General features: G+C 36.9%; 1 protein-coding gene across 2 annotated transcripts in view; it reads right to left on the bottom strand.

Moving 5' to 3' along the window:
• Positions 1 to 14,222, bottom strand: part of KCNB2 (potassium voltage-gated channel subfamily B member 2) — a 171,540-nt gene that overhangs the window by 90,460 nt on the left and 66,858 nt on the right. The window lies entirely within an intron of this gene.

Raw genomic sequence — 14,222 nt, 5'->3', positions numbered from 1 at the left:
TTGCCCTTGGTCAGCCCCTCTTCCTTTTGCCTTCCACTCTCCCTAGCATCAGCATCTTCTCCAGGGTGTCCTGTCTTCTCATTATGTGGCCAAAGTATTTCAGTTTTGCCTTTAGTATCAATATAGTCCGTATATATACTATATAACCTGTACCCGAGGAAACTGTATGAAACAGTGGTCTGATAAATGAAATCTGAGTCCAAAGCAGGAATGGGGGTGGAGAAACGGCCTCAGAAGGGTCCCTCTCTAGTTCTCTGGAGCGTAAAGGCAGGGGAGGGGGGAAGTGCTTTCAGACTTGTAAGATTCTGTTACTGTAATCTTACAATAAAGGTAGTGTTAGTATTCTTGGTGCCCACAACATGCTAAACCACAAATTACCTATGCCTGTTTTAGCCTAGACTAGTACAGTACATTGTGGCTATTAAGTGAGAAGAATGACACTGGGGAATGAGGATATTTCTATTATTTTACAACTAGCAGCTACTAGATTGCTTTTCATTCCAACCATGTTATTAGTGTTTTCCATTAAAAAAAACAAACAAACATTAGTTACACAAGTATTAGCTGCAAGGAGAAGGTCTGTTCTGAGTCACAGGATTTCATTCTCTGTTGTACTCAATGCATACAGCATATCTGGTACCAAAACTGAACTCTTGATTCAAGATTTCATAAAAACCCACAGTGCAGGACTGTACAAGGTTTCTTTGTGACAATTTCTGCATTTGAACAAATGTCTTACAACATGCTATAGAGCTCCGATGCTACATTTGTGATTCTACAACCTGGATAGTTTCATCACTCTTTTTTACTGACGTAGTCAACTCCTTCAGTGTAATTAGCCATAATTAAATATACTACATATTAGTGAATATCCCCTTGATGAAGATTTTTGCACATCAATGTCATTCCAAATATTCCTTTGGAGAAAGCAAAAAATATTGCTTTATGGATGGTCTCTTGTTTTTCTAGAGCTTTCTATATTCTAGAATGGTTCTTGATACATATATTTGATACATTCAGTTTGCAAATTGAAGAATAACAATGTATAAGAGAAAAAGCAAGGATGGTCTTAATTAACACCCATGTCTTTCAAATTTAGCCAGATCATGCACCTTTTGCAAACCACAATAGCTAACACAGTAGATAACAGGCTATCATAAAAGAGGTGTGTGGATCTTGTGCAATTCACAGCCTGCTAACTAACAAGCAAGAAAGGAAGGTTTAACATCGTTAAGTTTAATTCCTTAAAGTAGTGGACTTTTTCAGTCTCACAAGGAAGCTAAAGAAATTGCCAAGATTGAGAAATACTGCCCTAAAATGACTACAAGAACTTTCTGAATATCTCAGCTTAACTCCAGATGCTAATTGTGGCCCCAGGACAACAGATTCCCAAATTGTATTCAGAATGGTCCAGGGAATCCTTCTGCAGATAAGTTACACCTATTTGCTTAATTAGTGCTGCTTAGAAGTGAGTAATATGAGATAGGACCCATTGGCTAAAAAGGGAGAGGTAGAAGCAGAATCCTTTCTCACAAAATAATTGGGCAATTGTTTAAATTCTTGGCTTCCAGAAGGGCTACAGGCTTAGTCTTTTTATCTGAAAAATGCAGTTGACTAAAGGGCTCTTTTAGGTGGGTATTTAGACCTATCCACATATACTATAACTTATTGATCTATAATACTGTGGGATAGCACATGTATCACGAAGAGAACATCAAGTAGTTTATGTGACTAATGGGCCCTTCACACTGGACTCTAGTCACATTTCCAGATACTTCATTCTATTTTCCAGCTCAATTTTCTGTTCCCAGCCTGCAAAATATTAGCTAGCATTCCATGCCCATACTTATGTTTTACCAGATTGTTGTTCTTTTCCTCTGTTAAATTTCTCCTTTCCCCTTAATTTTGTTTTTCTTCTTTGAGATTTCCTGAAGTCTTTTGATAATATCCTTTACTGGATGCTCTTGCTTTGGCTATATAAGGATATGTACTTGGGGAGCGAGTTTGATATTAGTATTTATTATTAGTTCCTTATAGTCTAGTTTGGATTCTTACAACCAATGAAATTATGCTTACTTGTATTCAAACATGATTCCCTCCCATTTCTGTCAGAGGAGCTTCAGCAAATTTTCAGATGCATGAGATACAAACTTTTGTAATTGTTCACTAATAAACGTTTTATTTTTAAAAAGTATTTTTGTCCATTCTATTAGCAGCACCATGAACACTACTAGTTCCAGCAGCCTTCCATTTGCTTGGTAAATTTGCTTTCCAGCTTCTACATCACTTTTAATTTGTTTAACACCAATCCTACTGAGCAGCTGCTGCAAGAAAAATGTACTCCGATCAAGCCCAAAATGCACCTAATAAATCAGGAACAATTTTCCAAGCAAGAGCATGGAAAATTAATTAGGTATGCAATTTCAGCTAACAATCTGTTAAGTTATTTGCATCTCTGATTTCCAGCTTGGCAAAATGAGGAAGAATTATAGACCAGCGAATAATTACTTTGGCATTTATTAAAAATGTTAATAATGATATTTTATTTAGTTTGCATTCATGTTGACATACAGTGCTGCATCCACTATTTTCCTACTACACCGTATTATTAACTGGCATCCATTTTATTGAATGCACTTTCAATCCATCAAAATGAACTTATGCGAGGTGCCATAGGAACAGTTAGATGTGGACATAATTCAATGAGCAACAGCACCTGGACTCCAAGTCTGTTGTTTCTATTTTCCCTTAAGAATAGGCTTTCAAATTACCCATTTCTAAGAATATTAAGTTGTAGAGATATTCCTGTGAAACCTCAGGTGCAAGGTTGACTGCTTGTTGGACAATAGCTATACTCCAGAGTCCTATACCATTTCCAGTATGTTTTATGGGGAGGAATGGGTTACTATAATATGACCCTCTGGCAGGTGGCTGTCAAAGAAGAATAAGATTGATTCTAGTTGAGTCCTTTATTTTGCAATCTGCCTCATTAAAGGAACTGCAGGGGCAGGGAGAATGGCATCTTCCATTTCTATCTTTTCTACATATTTCCTTGGTTCGTCTTTTTTTCTAATCACAAGAAACAGGGAAAGATGGTTCAGTTGTACAAAATGCCTATTCATAAAATACAGCACTAGTATTGCTTATATTTAGGGTTAATTATTGGTCTGGCTGGTCAAACCTGTTTCCTTTATTGGAGTGGAACTTCTTAGAGATCATCTAATAAGTGAGGACACCAATATTTATTTATTAGAATATTCATAAACTGATTTACAGCAAATACAAAATACATTAGCATTTTGCATAGTAAACTAGAAAGCATATGTTATTAATAAAGATATGTTGATTTTGCTGCTGGGTGCTAGTTTCAAAAGATATTAGCTGCTTTATCTTGATCCACATCATTTTTGCATCTGGTCTAGTGTTTTATACAATGACTGGTAGCTGTTTTTCAGAGAGACAAACAGAGGCCTTTTTCCATTTCATCACTTGCTACCTGACCATTATAAGCAGAAAATCCAGACAGGGATTCTCAGAGATCTCTCATTCTAAGTCAGAATGTTTTTGCTTAGTTATATGCTCACATCAAAATGTAGTCTAAGATGATCTTTTCAGTTTCATTTAAATAATTAAAGTATAGAGTTCTGTATATAACTGTGTGTGAGTGTATGTGTGTCCATAGTATACCTGATAGTATCATATTCTGAGATTCTATGCTATCGAACAGGCTACAGATGTTTCAATAAAGTACAACTTCTTTTCCTCTCCAAATTATACAGTATCTACCAAATGCTTATGTGGGAGAGGGTCCTAGACTTTGCATTAATAACCAAATAATGGTAAATTATTGGTAAATATTGTCTGATGGGTCAGGAGAGTAAATATACAATGAATATGAAAGGAATAACCATTTCCGTATGGTGGAATCAAAACTAAAGGATTATGTTTGATTACGTGATTAAGTGATACTAGCTCAATATATTTCCCTGCCTTCCCTACTACATAATGGAAACTGTGCTCAAAATAGGCTGCTAATTTCTGTAGAGATTAAAGGTAACCAAGCTACTTTACTTGCTGATAATTTATCTAATACCTCTTAGCATGTGGGTGTATTCACTACAATGACTCTTATCAAAAGAAACCAGATTTATTCCAGAGAAGTAGAAATAAAACAGAAAGTAGAGTATATTAAGGGAATTAGACAATAGGATCATCAATAAAAATAAGAGAGACTAAATATTTTTACTATCTAGCTGCATGGCCAGCAAAATTGTATCCTTTTGGACCCTAAATTTTAGTGTTTTAAAACCCATTTCTTTTTTTTGCTTTTGCAATGTCTGTAATACAAAAGGGCGTTCTGTTCCCCATATGAAACACATTCAAGATACTTTTCAGTGAAGGAACATTCAGATTTTCCTTGAGATGCCATGTTTTCTGAAAAAGCCATGAACATAAACATGCAACATGGAAAGACTGTCAGTGAATTATGGAATGGCACCAATAGAAAAAGGAATTTTTAAGAAAGCTCTCATCATCAGTACAACAATATTTTCATTTTTTTAGTGAAATAACAATAAAAACAATATACAGAATCATTACACAATCAGGAAGTGATTTATGAAGGTAAAACAATACAAAATTGTAACATTACAAAATTGCATAAAAATAAAAATAATACTAAAAACTCTGCTGTCATGTTCACCGTTCCAATGTTCCTGGTACATCGTAACGTTTTGCATGTCATTTACCTGATACGTGTTTGATCTGGGAAGGGAGGAGGATTCCATCTCGGGGAGTCGTTATCTGTTGGCTGCTGGTTTGGAATATTTGGGTTATCTCATTGTGTTCAAGGTTACTTTCCCAGGATCAGTAGAAAACGGTTACCAGCACCTGGGGGGGGGGGGGAATTTGCTACGGCTGGGCAAGGGGAGGGATTACGTTTTGAGCCAAGGGTTTTTAGTTTGTATTTGGTGCGCTTTTACTCATTCTCAGCTTTCTCTGTATTTGCATACTATTCTTACAATAAATCAGATATCATTAAGTACCTGCTTGTGAGTCTGGCTCTGTTAGGATAGGCAATCATTACATCTGCATATTCAGAATATATAGCAGAGCTCTTCATCAAATGGTTAAAAAAATAATGTTAAATAACTGAATGGGATATACCTTGCAGATCCTGTACAGAGCACAGCTACCTCTCCAGAATAAAGTGCAAGTATCTCTCTAGAATCTGGTACTTTTCTACAGTTCGCCTCTCACATTACATACTTCAAGAAGTAAACAACTAGGAGGAAGGTGCTTGCGTGTACAGAGTTCACCTCTCTTTTCTCCCATCCCCTGCATGAAATGATTACCTTTCACCATTTGTAACAATTGCATCTAGTGAGAACCTTGGAAAGTTCTAGATTACATTATCTACATGACTCTCTTGGAAAAAGTTGTCAGTTCTTGGCAGCTGTCTTAGCTGAAAGTAGTTGTTCCGAGCATGATTCTCAATATCTTCTTTAACAAGATTTACTGAGATGAAAGGCTTGCCAGAATTTCAGTGAAATTCTGAACTACTTTCCATTTCGAACCAAGGTTTTCCCTAGTACATTAGGGTGAACTGATTACATTACACTGGGCATACTACACAATACTGCAATATGATGGGGGATGGCAACATGCAACCCATGTGGACTATGATGCCTACGGTCAGCGTTAGGTAGCATCTGCAGACCTTCGAAATCTCACAAGCTCATCAAATATGGCAAGATATTTGTATTCTTGTGTGAGATCTTAGGAGATTTCAGGTGGCAATGCATCAGATAAGTTTTCAGCCATATGTAATTTGTTTGAATTTTTTTTAATTCATTCATTAAACTTTACACACTCTTAAATTGCTATTTTTCATGAAAGCTGAAAAAAGTTAGTAATTGTTGAAGTATTCATGACTCTAATATTTACCAACATTGCAAAATCATAATCCATGTGAAATGAGCTACATGCCAATTTTAATAATAGGCATATGGATGTTGTTGTAATAACTAAAGGAACATCTTTAGAAGATTCCCAGTTAAGCTCCAGATTATCACCTTTATTTAATGGAAAATGTGACTTCCCCTCTTTCCAGTTGGATCTGGGAAGTAATTAATTAAAGTTCATGGAAAATGAATCACAGCAGGTGAAATCTTCACTCTAGAACTAAAAGAATAACATTTAAATTATTTCCTTTTAAAGAAAATACCAGGCCAAGGCTGCTACTCTCAGGTAGTGGTTTTCTTGGATTCTGTTTGCAAATATTAGGCCACAAAAATACAGCATTCTTACTGTTAATGGAAGGACTCCTTGAGCTAAATAAAGACCAATTTCAGACCAGTACTGAAAACAAATAGCCTCCATCTCTATGCCCATCATCTTTTAATGTAAGTTGTATATTTTCCAGCAAGCACTTTATTCTTTCAAGCCGATTATTTTTCCCTTGTCCCTACATTGCTGATTGGTTTGGGTTGTGATGACAACTTATTACTGAAGAGGAGAAAACAAAAGAAAATCAGTGTGGTGTCGGTTAGCACAGTATGGTTTAGGGTAGCACAAAACAGTTTGGAGAGGTGTTTCAACATGCACACCATGTCCTCCTGAGGACTAAATGCAAACACCCTAAGAGGCTCCTGAGATCACCTGAGCATGTGTACACATGCATAGGTGATTTTTCCATCTGGACTGCCACTTCACAAAGCTCCCCTTCAACTAGTTTTGCATAGCTCTAATAATGATTAGAGGTTGGTTTAACATTTATTAAAGATTATTATTGTTGTTATTAAAACAAAATCAAATAGGAAATTGGCATGCTGCAAAATAAAGCACTAGTCTCAAGAACTATTTGTGTTTATAACGATGGAATACAGCGGCTCAGTGGTTTGTTTGGAAGTGTGCCTACATGCTAAGAAAAAAAAAGGACAGTGATAAGCATCCTGGGAGAAAAGGGGTTAAGGAAACTGTAAGAAACAGCCTAGTCAAATTACTCTCTGATAAATGTAGCCCTTTGATGGATAGGCAAGCTCTCCCATGCCAGTGTACCTTTGATTTTATCTCAAATTTCAAATTACTCATTGGAGCAAAAAAAAAATGTTTTAAGGTTTTACTTTATCTAATATGAACCTTACCTGATAGATGCCTCCCATCCCATTCTGCATAAAAATATCCAGTGGATCCATATGCCTTTACTGGACTTACAGTCTCTCTCTCTCTCTCACACACACACTTAATGACATAGTGCCAAAAGTTGCCTTCCAGTTTTCTGAAAGTTTTCTTCCACTTTCTGTTTTATGATCTCGTGCTCAGGTTGCTTGAGTATTTCTTCAGAAATTCCTTGGATGGCATTTTCACAAACTTACCATATTTTTATGAGGGCTGAGATAGGGCCCTCTATCACTCTCCCGTCTTTCTGACTGTCCATGATTCCTGATCTGAAAATCTCAATGGGAGGTGTTCCTGTCCTAGCCTCATTAACGGCAGTAGTTATCTGATTTATGTATGTCATAAACCCATCGGCTTATCTCAAAGTCATAAATTCAGACCAAGTTTCACAAAGGTAAAGAGATTCACAATGGCAAGAAGACAGGAACCTTTTCTATCAATACAAAGTATTGAAAAAATGGCAAAATAAAATTTCAGCACAGTACTCTTCCAGACAGACATCACCTGGTATTTCCAATCAAAAGACAATCAAATTGTGTATCTATTCCATATTTTATTCTTTTATAGGTTTGAATGGGTGGGTAGGTGAAATAAAGTGAAGAAACTTGGGGAAACATCTTTGTCTCAGACTCAGATGAACTTCAGTGAATGAGACAAGGGAGTTGCACAGTTCTGTTCCTATCTAGAAATTCTCTGAGACTAAGGGAGCCTATTGCACAACACAGTCTCAAACTTATTCCAGTTAGGTATCACCAGTGACTATGGGCTCTTCCTCAAGGCCAAGTTAAACTACAGTCCTCTAATCCATGAATCGGCAAAACAGAGCAGTATAACCCAACAGTTGGTGATTCCTCTCTTGCTATACTAGAAGTCAGGAAGATTGCAGGAGAGATGACTCTACAGTATTATTCATATGCACTCTTTGGCCATTTTAGAAGGCAAAAACATTTACCCATGAGGATTTCTCTGAAATTCTTCTTTCCTTTGGAAGAGAAGGAATTTAGAATTTAGAATTTCTAAAGCAAATTCTTTTTCAGCAAATTAAATGAGAACTGGTATGGGGAAAAAAAAAATCTGCCCAGCATTTAGTCGTACAGTACATCCCCAAAGAACATTTTCAATTATTCAGGCACTGGATGAACAGGATGATATTTGCTCATGATACTTTTAAAAATAAAAGTATGTTTGAATGTGACATTCTTTTTATCAACCACAGGGATGGACCTCTTTCAGCACAGCGTCAATTATTTTGAAATAGTGTTGTGTTTTTGCCTCTGCCATGGAAAAAATGCAAACAGCAGCAATTCACTCACTTCTAAATGGAAAATAGCAGGGTCTTTGTTTCTGATGAGAATGCTTTATCTTCTTTTTAAAATACAGTAAGTGCTTTTAAGTGACCTTCCTCTGAAAGTGTTCCTGTTATCTGGCCTAGTCCCAAAGTTCTTGCTGTTCACCCAGCCTTTATAGACCTGGCAGATTCTACAGCATTTCTGTGCTTTAAAGCATGATATTTACTACAATGCATTGTGGAAGCCAGTCCACCTGCTGATATAAAAGTTCTCACAGGAAGCAATCTTATGAATTATTTGTAACAAATAGAGTTGTCAACCCATTGAAACTGCACAGTCTGTGTCTGCAGATGAATACAGAGATAAAGGTCAAAGGATATGCACTCTTTGATTCTCATGCCACTCTGATTTATTTTATTTTAATGACCGATACCTTCTTAGCTTCAGCTTGAGAATCATCACATTCACCTTTTTAATTTGGAACTGATCCAGCTACCTATTACAATTTAGACAAGAAAAAAGTGGGGGGTAGAGGTTGTGAATTCCAGTTCAGGACAGGATGAATCCAGAATGAAGGCTAAAAGAAAGAAACAGTTCAACTTTTGGGTTGGGTGGGTTGAACTGAGCTCTGTTAAGGGAATTTCTTAAGTCAAAAAATGTTAAAGGAGAGAATTAAGAACATCAATTTTTCTGGAGGATTATAAAAATGCTATAAATATGCTCAAATAAACTGTATACCAGTTGTGAAAAAGACTGGAAAAGTGTAGGCTAGAGTGGTTGAATAGCATGTTTATTTAAAAAAAAAACCCACAAATGCAATGCAGTTTCTTTAAAAAGTGGGTATCTTGCTTACATTATCAGAAGAAATTTAAAAAGTCAATTCAAGAAACATCCATTTGAATAAAAACATACAAGCAACATTTATTTAACTATGTCAGAAATGTGTAAAAAAAGAGCAAAAACACTGCTGCTATTACTACTCCTGATAATTTCAAATTATAACCCATACAATAAAACATAACAAAATATTTTAAAACCTATTTTAACCACTATAAAGTAGCTCAAACTGAAAAGGTATGCCCAAACAGGAATAACTTACTTTCTTTCTTAAAATAAGAAAAAGTAGCAGCTACTAAACAAAATTCTTAAGGAAGTGTATTCCTTAGCTTCGGAATATTAAGAGAAGACCAAAGGTGAAAAAATAAATATGGAAGAGACAGAGACATTGCAGGGATTAAACCAATTACTGGCATTGGGTCTTCACCATTGAAAATCATAGAATCATAGGATTAGAATGGGTCTTCAGCAGAAATCTGTTCCACGCAAATGACTGTCCAACCTTTGCTTGAAAAATGTAGGACTCATGCTCAGATTTAAAACTGAGGAGTTATTTAAGCTGTCAGTATGCTGGGTCCACTCAAATGTGAAATGGCATAGATTGTTATGCCATTTGTCACAAACATTGGTCAGCTTACAGAAAAGAATAAGAAATTGCATATAACATTAGTTGTAACATATATTGTTGGGGAAGATATACCAGAAAATTATTCCATAGAAAGCAGGTCCTTTCTTTAAAAATCTTTCAAAAGATGAAGAGGAATGGCTTTTGGAAAAGGATCTTTTATTGTATTTTTAGAATGATATTCGATTTTATAATTAGCATTATCATAAGCCACCCTCAGTGCTATGTATACTTTTAGAAAGGAAGGTGTAATAATAATAATTTATTAAATTTATATGCCACCCAACTCCCAGCGACTCTGGGTGGTTTACAATTGTTAAAAAAACATTATGAACAAAAAACAATACAAAAACACACCAAAAAAAAGCACAAAACAACAATGGCAAAGAAACAAACCTGGAGGGGAACAAAAAAAGAAATCATCCTCGCCAAGGGCCTGGGCAAAGAGTGAGGTCTTGTTATGGACATTGCTGATGGAAGAGCGGGGGGCCTTCTCCAGAGGGAAAAGCTCACATGCAGAACTGATTCTCTTTGCCTCCCAATCAAGAGATCTAGAAAGGAACCGCTTTAGCTTTCTGAGCTTTTCTAGTAGGATTTGCAAGGGCCTTCTCAGTTTAGCAGGATTCTGCATTGTACAGTAGAACAATAAACTCTAGAGCTAAATCTTCTGAATGGTTTTTCGCTCTATATCCTGACATCAATCCCGCTAAACTGAGAAGGCCCTTGCAAATCCTACTAGAAAAGCTCAGAAAGCAAGCAGTTCCTTTCTAGATTTCTTGATTGGGAGGCAAAGAGAATCAGTTCTGTGTGTGAGCTTTTCCCCCTGGAGAGGGCCACCCTCTCCTTCATCAGCAATCTCCATAACAGGTCTTTAGGGTCCTTCGAAATACCAGTAGGGTAGGAGCCATTTGAATTTGGGGGGGAACCTCATTTCAGAGGGCAGATGCTGCTATAGAGAAGGTGCATTTCTGGGGTCCAGATAGATGGCACTGTTTAAATGGTGGAACCTGGCATGCACCAACCTTGCTAGATGGAACTGGCTGGGCAGATACTATGGGAGACAGGCGGTCCCTCAAGTAACCAGGCCCTATGCCATGTAATCAATTGCTTAAAGCTCAACCACCTATATTTACTACAAGCAACTAAATCCAAATGACACACATTATACAAGTCATATTTTAGGACTTCGGAAAAGCTGGCAAAACAGGTAACCCACAACTCCGAAATAAACAGCAAGCACTCACCCATAGGCCATTTGGGGTGAATTAGTGTAAGTGAAAGCATTTTTGCTCTTTCAAACAAGCATACTATGAATTTCACATTTGTAAGAATGGAAGCAGAAAGGGCTGAGGCTGTATCAGTGAAAAAGCTCTTCTTTCTATGGCTGATTATGCTATGAAAAAAATCAGCATAAGACTGCAGTCCTATCAGGCCTGAAAGATTTCTTGCTTTGTCTCTCTCCCCAGACAGAAGAAAACTCTGACTTCAGAAGAGATATCCAGCTGCAGAAAGACCCTTCTTGCCTCTCCCAACCCACACAGTTTGACCCTGAAAAGATGCAAAAGAGATGCCACAGAGGAGAATGGAAGAGAACAAGGGTACCCATAGGGGTGTCAAAAGAGTCAAGATGGCAGCCATAATCTTGCAATCAAAGCCCTGCCCTTTTATTATTGAACTGACAAAATAAAAGTCCAGGGGAGGGGCAAAAGTAGGAAAAAAAGTCACTCTATCGCTGCTTCTATTCTGCTGAACAGAATCTAACAAGGTTAACATGCTGCCCAGAGTCACTTGTTGAGATGGGCAGCTATAGAAATTGAATAAATAAATAAATGAACAAACAAACATAAGGTGAGCTTCTGACACTGAAATAATAGATTGGCTTGCTCCACCCATGTAAGAACACAGTAAAAGAAAAAGAAAAATTACATGAAATAATGGATTAGAAATACAATCATGTGTCCATAAATTCCATAATGTAGTCACATTTGCAATACAATGTACTGCTCTGATCATAAAAAGTATTTCATAATCTTAAAAATATACAGAGAAGGCCAGTCAAGCAGTAGCTACTTTCCTAATACAGTTGCTCCTCAGCACCTTCTCTGAAATATCCAACTGCTGATGCCTGTAAAGATCTTGGAATTCCATGGAGGAAAAGCGTTATCTCCATACTCTTCTTTTTCTAGGTGTCAGACTCCACAATCAAATGATTGCTGAATCATCTGATCGTGTTCGTCTGCCATGATCGAGTCAACACATGTCAAGCAGGAAGAGGGGAGAGGGGAATTGCAAGGAGTGTGAATTACTACTGTTTGGGCTAGAAAGGGAAAAGTCAAGGTCATAGTAGCAGAGATATCTGTGGCTGGTATGGCTGACTGTTGGAAGGAGGGTGAGAAATACACATGGGGGGCGTGCTGGGTACTGGAGTGCTTTAACGAGCTACCTTTGGCGTGCTTTTTCCAATCGCAGCTTTCTTCTGTTCTGTACACTTGTTCTCAATAAATCTGAATTCTGCATATTCCAATTGTGCATGAGTCAGGTCATTATTGTAACTAATGGTGTCAGTTCTTACACTAGGATTCTAAGAAGTTTCTCTCTTTCTCTGGGGGGAAAAGATGCTTGATTGGACAGAAGTTGACTTAGTCCAGCAGCACTGTTCTTAACATTCCATTATGTTACAAATAAAACTAATCTGTCAATATCACTGCAATAAGGAAGGATACATTTTGGTTAACCTATCAAAAACGCTCAACACCACCTGTTCAGCTTGCTCTTTTTTAATCACTGCAGCTATCAATAAACCTATGAACTTTTGATCTTCAGTTACATACCACAAATATTTGCCGTCCTTAATAAAATGTGCATAATTTCAGGTAGCAATAGTTGGTATATTTAACTACATGAATGAGCTTTCCATAAAAGCAGTCTTTTGGAAACTGGGCCTGAACCTACTGCTATTCTATCATTAGATAATTATAAGATACCTACCTTTTTTTTAATGAATTATTGCTGATGCCAAAAGTATATATTTATTATGTATCATGTTTCAGATTTGGAATGGAGCATTTTCCTTATAAAGGCCTTTACAGCTCTGGCACATGCAAGCCCTTTCTATTTATTTACAATATCTAAGACAGCTTTCTCCAAGCTGATGTCTTCTAAATGTCCTGGATTACATTTCCCATATTTCTCATTCAATATGCAAAGGGTTCCAGGTTAGAAAAGGGATTCTAAGATGTAATGACACAATTCTATTCATAAATATATTTGGGACAATAAAGGTTCAAGGAAAACAATTGAGAGTTATGCCAGTATTAACATATTTATTCATATTTGGACACGATAATGAATGGGGAGAACCTTTACTTTAGAAATTGGATTGTCAAGATCACATCCAGCAACAATATTCTTTCTAGTAGTCCTATAATGCTAATACTTTGCAAGAACATCCTGTGGAGGATTGGGGTGGGAAAACCCTGACATTTGTTTGTATTTTTGCAGTAATCTCCATGGAAACCAAGGCAAGAAAATGTACTACATCAGGTGATCAATACTTATATTGGTAAACTGATATTTGACTTCTCTTTCTTTGGGGAGAATATGTGAGAAACACACAACTGTTACCCATATTTGATAAGAACATAGACCTACTGCCAGGGCTAGCCCTACAGGTAGGTAGACAAATGCAGCATTTAACTTGGTTATCACCACTGACATGTAAGTGATTATACCATTTCTTTTATAAAGGAGATGGCTCCATTGAACTCAACGGGACTTACTTCTGAGTAGATAAAGAGCTGTGCACTGACAACAGCACTACTTGTATTCTGTTATCTAATTGTTTATATTACTTAGCAGACACGAGCACATACTAATACATAGGAACTTCAGCTACCCCTTCATTGATGTTATTTTTCTTGCCAGAAATGAGGCAATGGAGGTTGAGGAATATAAAGCAATTATTATGAACATACATTAACATACAGTAGGCTTTTCTACTTGTAAGGCATCAAACATTTGAAGGCTCAACCTCAGGGCTGAAAGCTAACACATGCTATGAACAGATGTCCTGTTAAGTATTTCATTCACTTTGAATAAAACTGTAGATCAACGGACTGCAGAGGTGGGGGTGCTTAGATTGGAGTAGATTAAAAGTGTAGCAAGAAAAAAAGCCTTGGGCTTGCTAATTCCATGATCTATCACATATCTCCATCTGTGCAGAAAAGTGTGGGTGTTAGGAAAAAAAAGAAAGAGCTTGGGTGTTAAGAGATACAAAGACAACTTGGTTTGAA

The sequence above is a fragment of the Candoia aspera genome, chromosome 3, assembly GCF_035149785.1.
Source record: "Candoia aspera isolate rCanAsp1 chromosome 3, rCanAsp1.hap2, whole genome shotgun sequence".
NCBI lineage: Eukaryota > Metazoa > Chordata > Lepidosauria > Squamata > Boidae > Candoia > Candoia aspera.
Note: the sequence above shows the minus strand (reverse complement) of the source record. Positions and strands in the feature narration are given on the sequence as shown.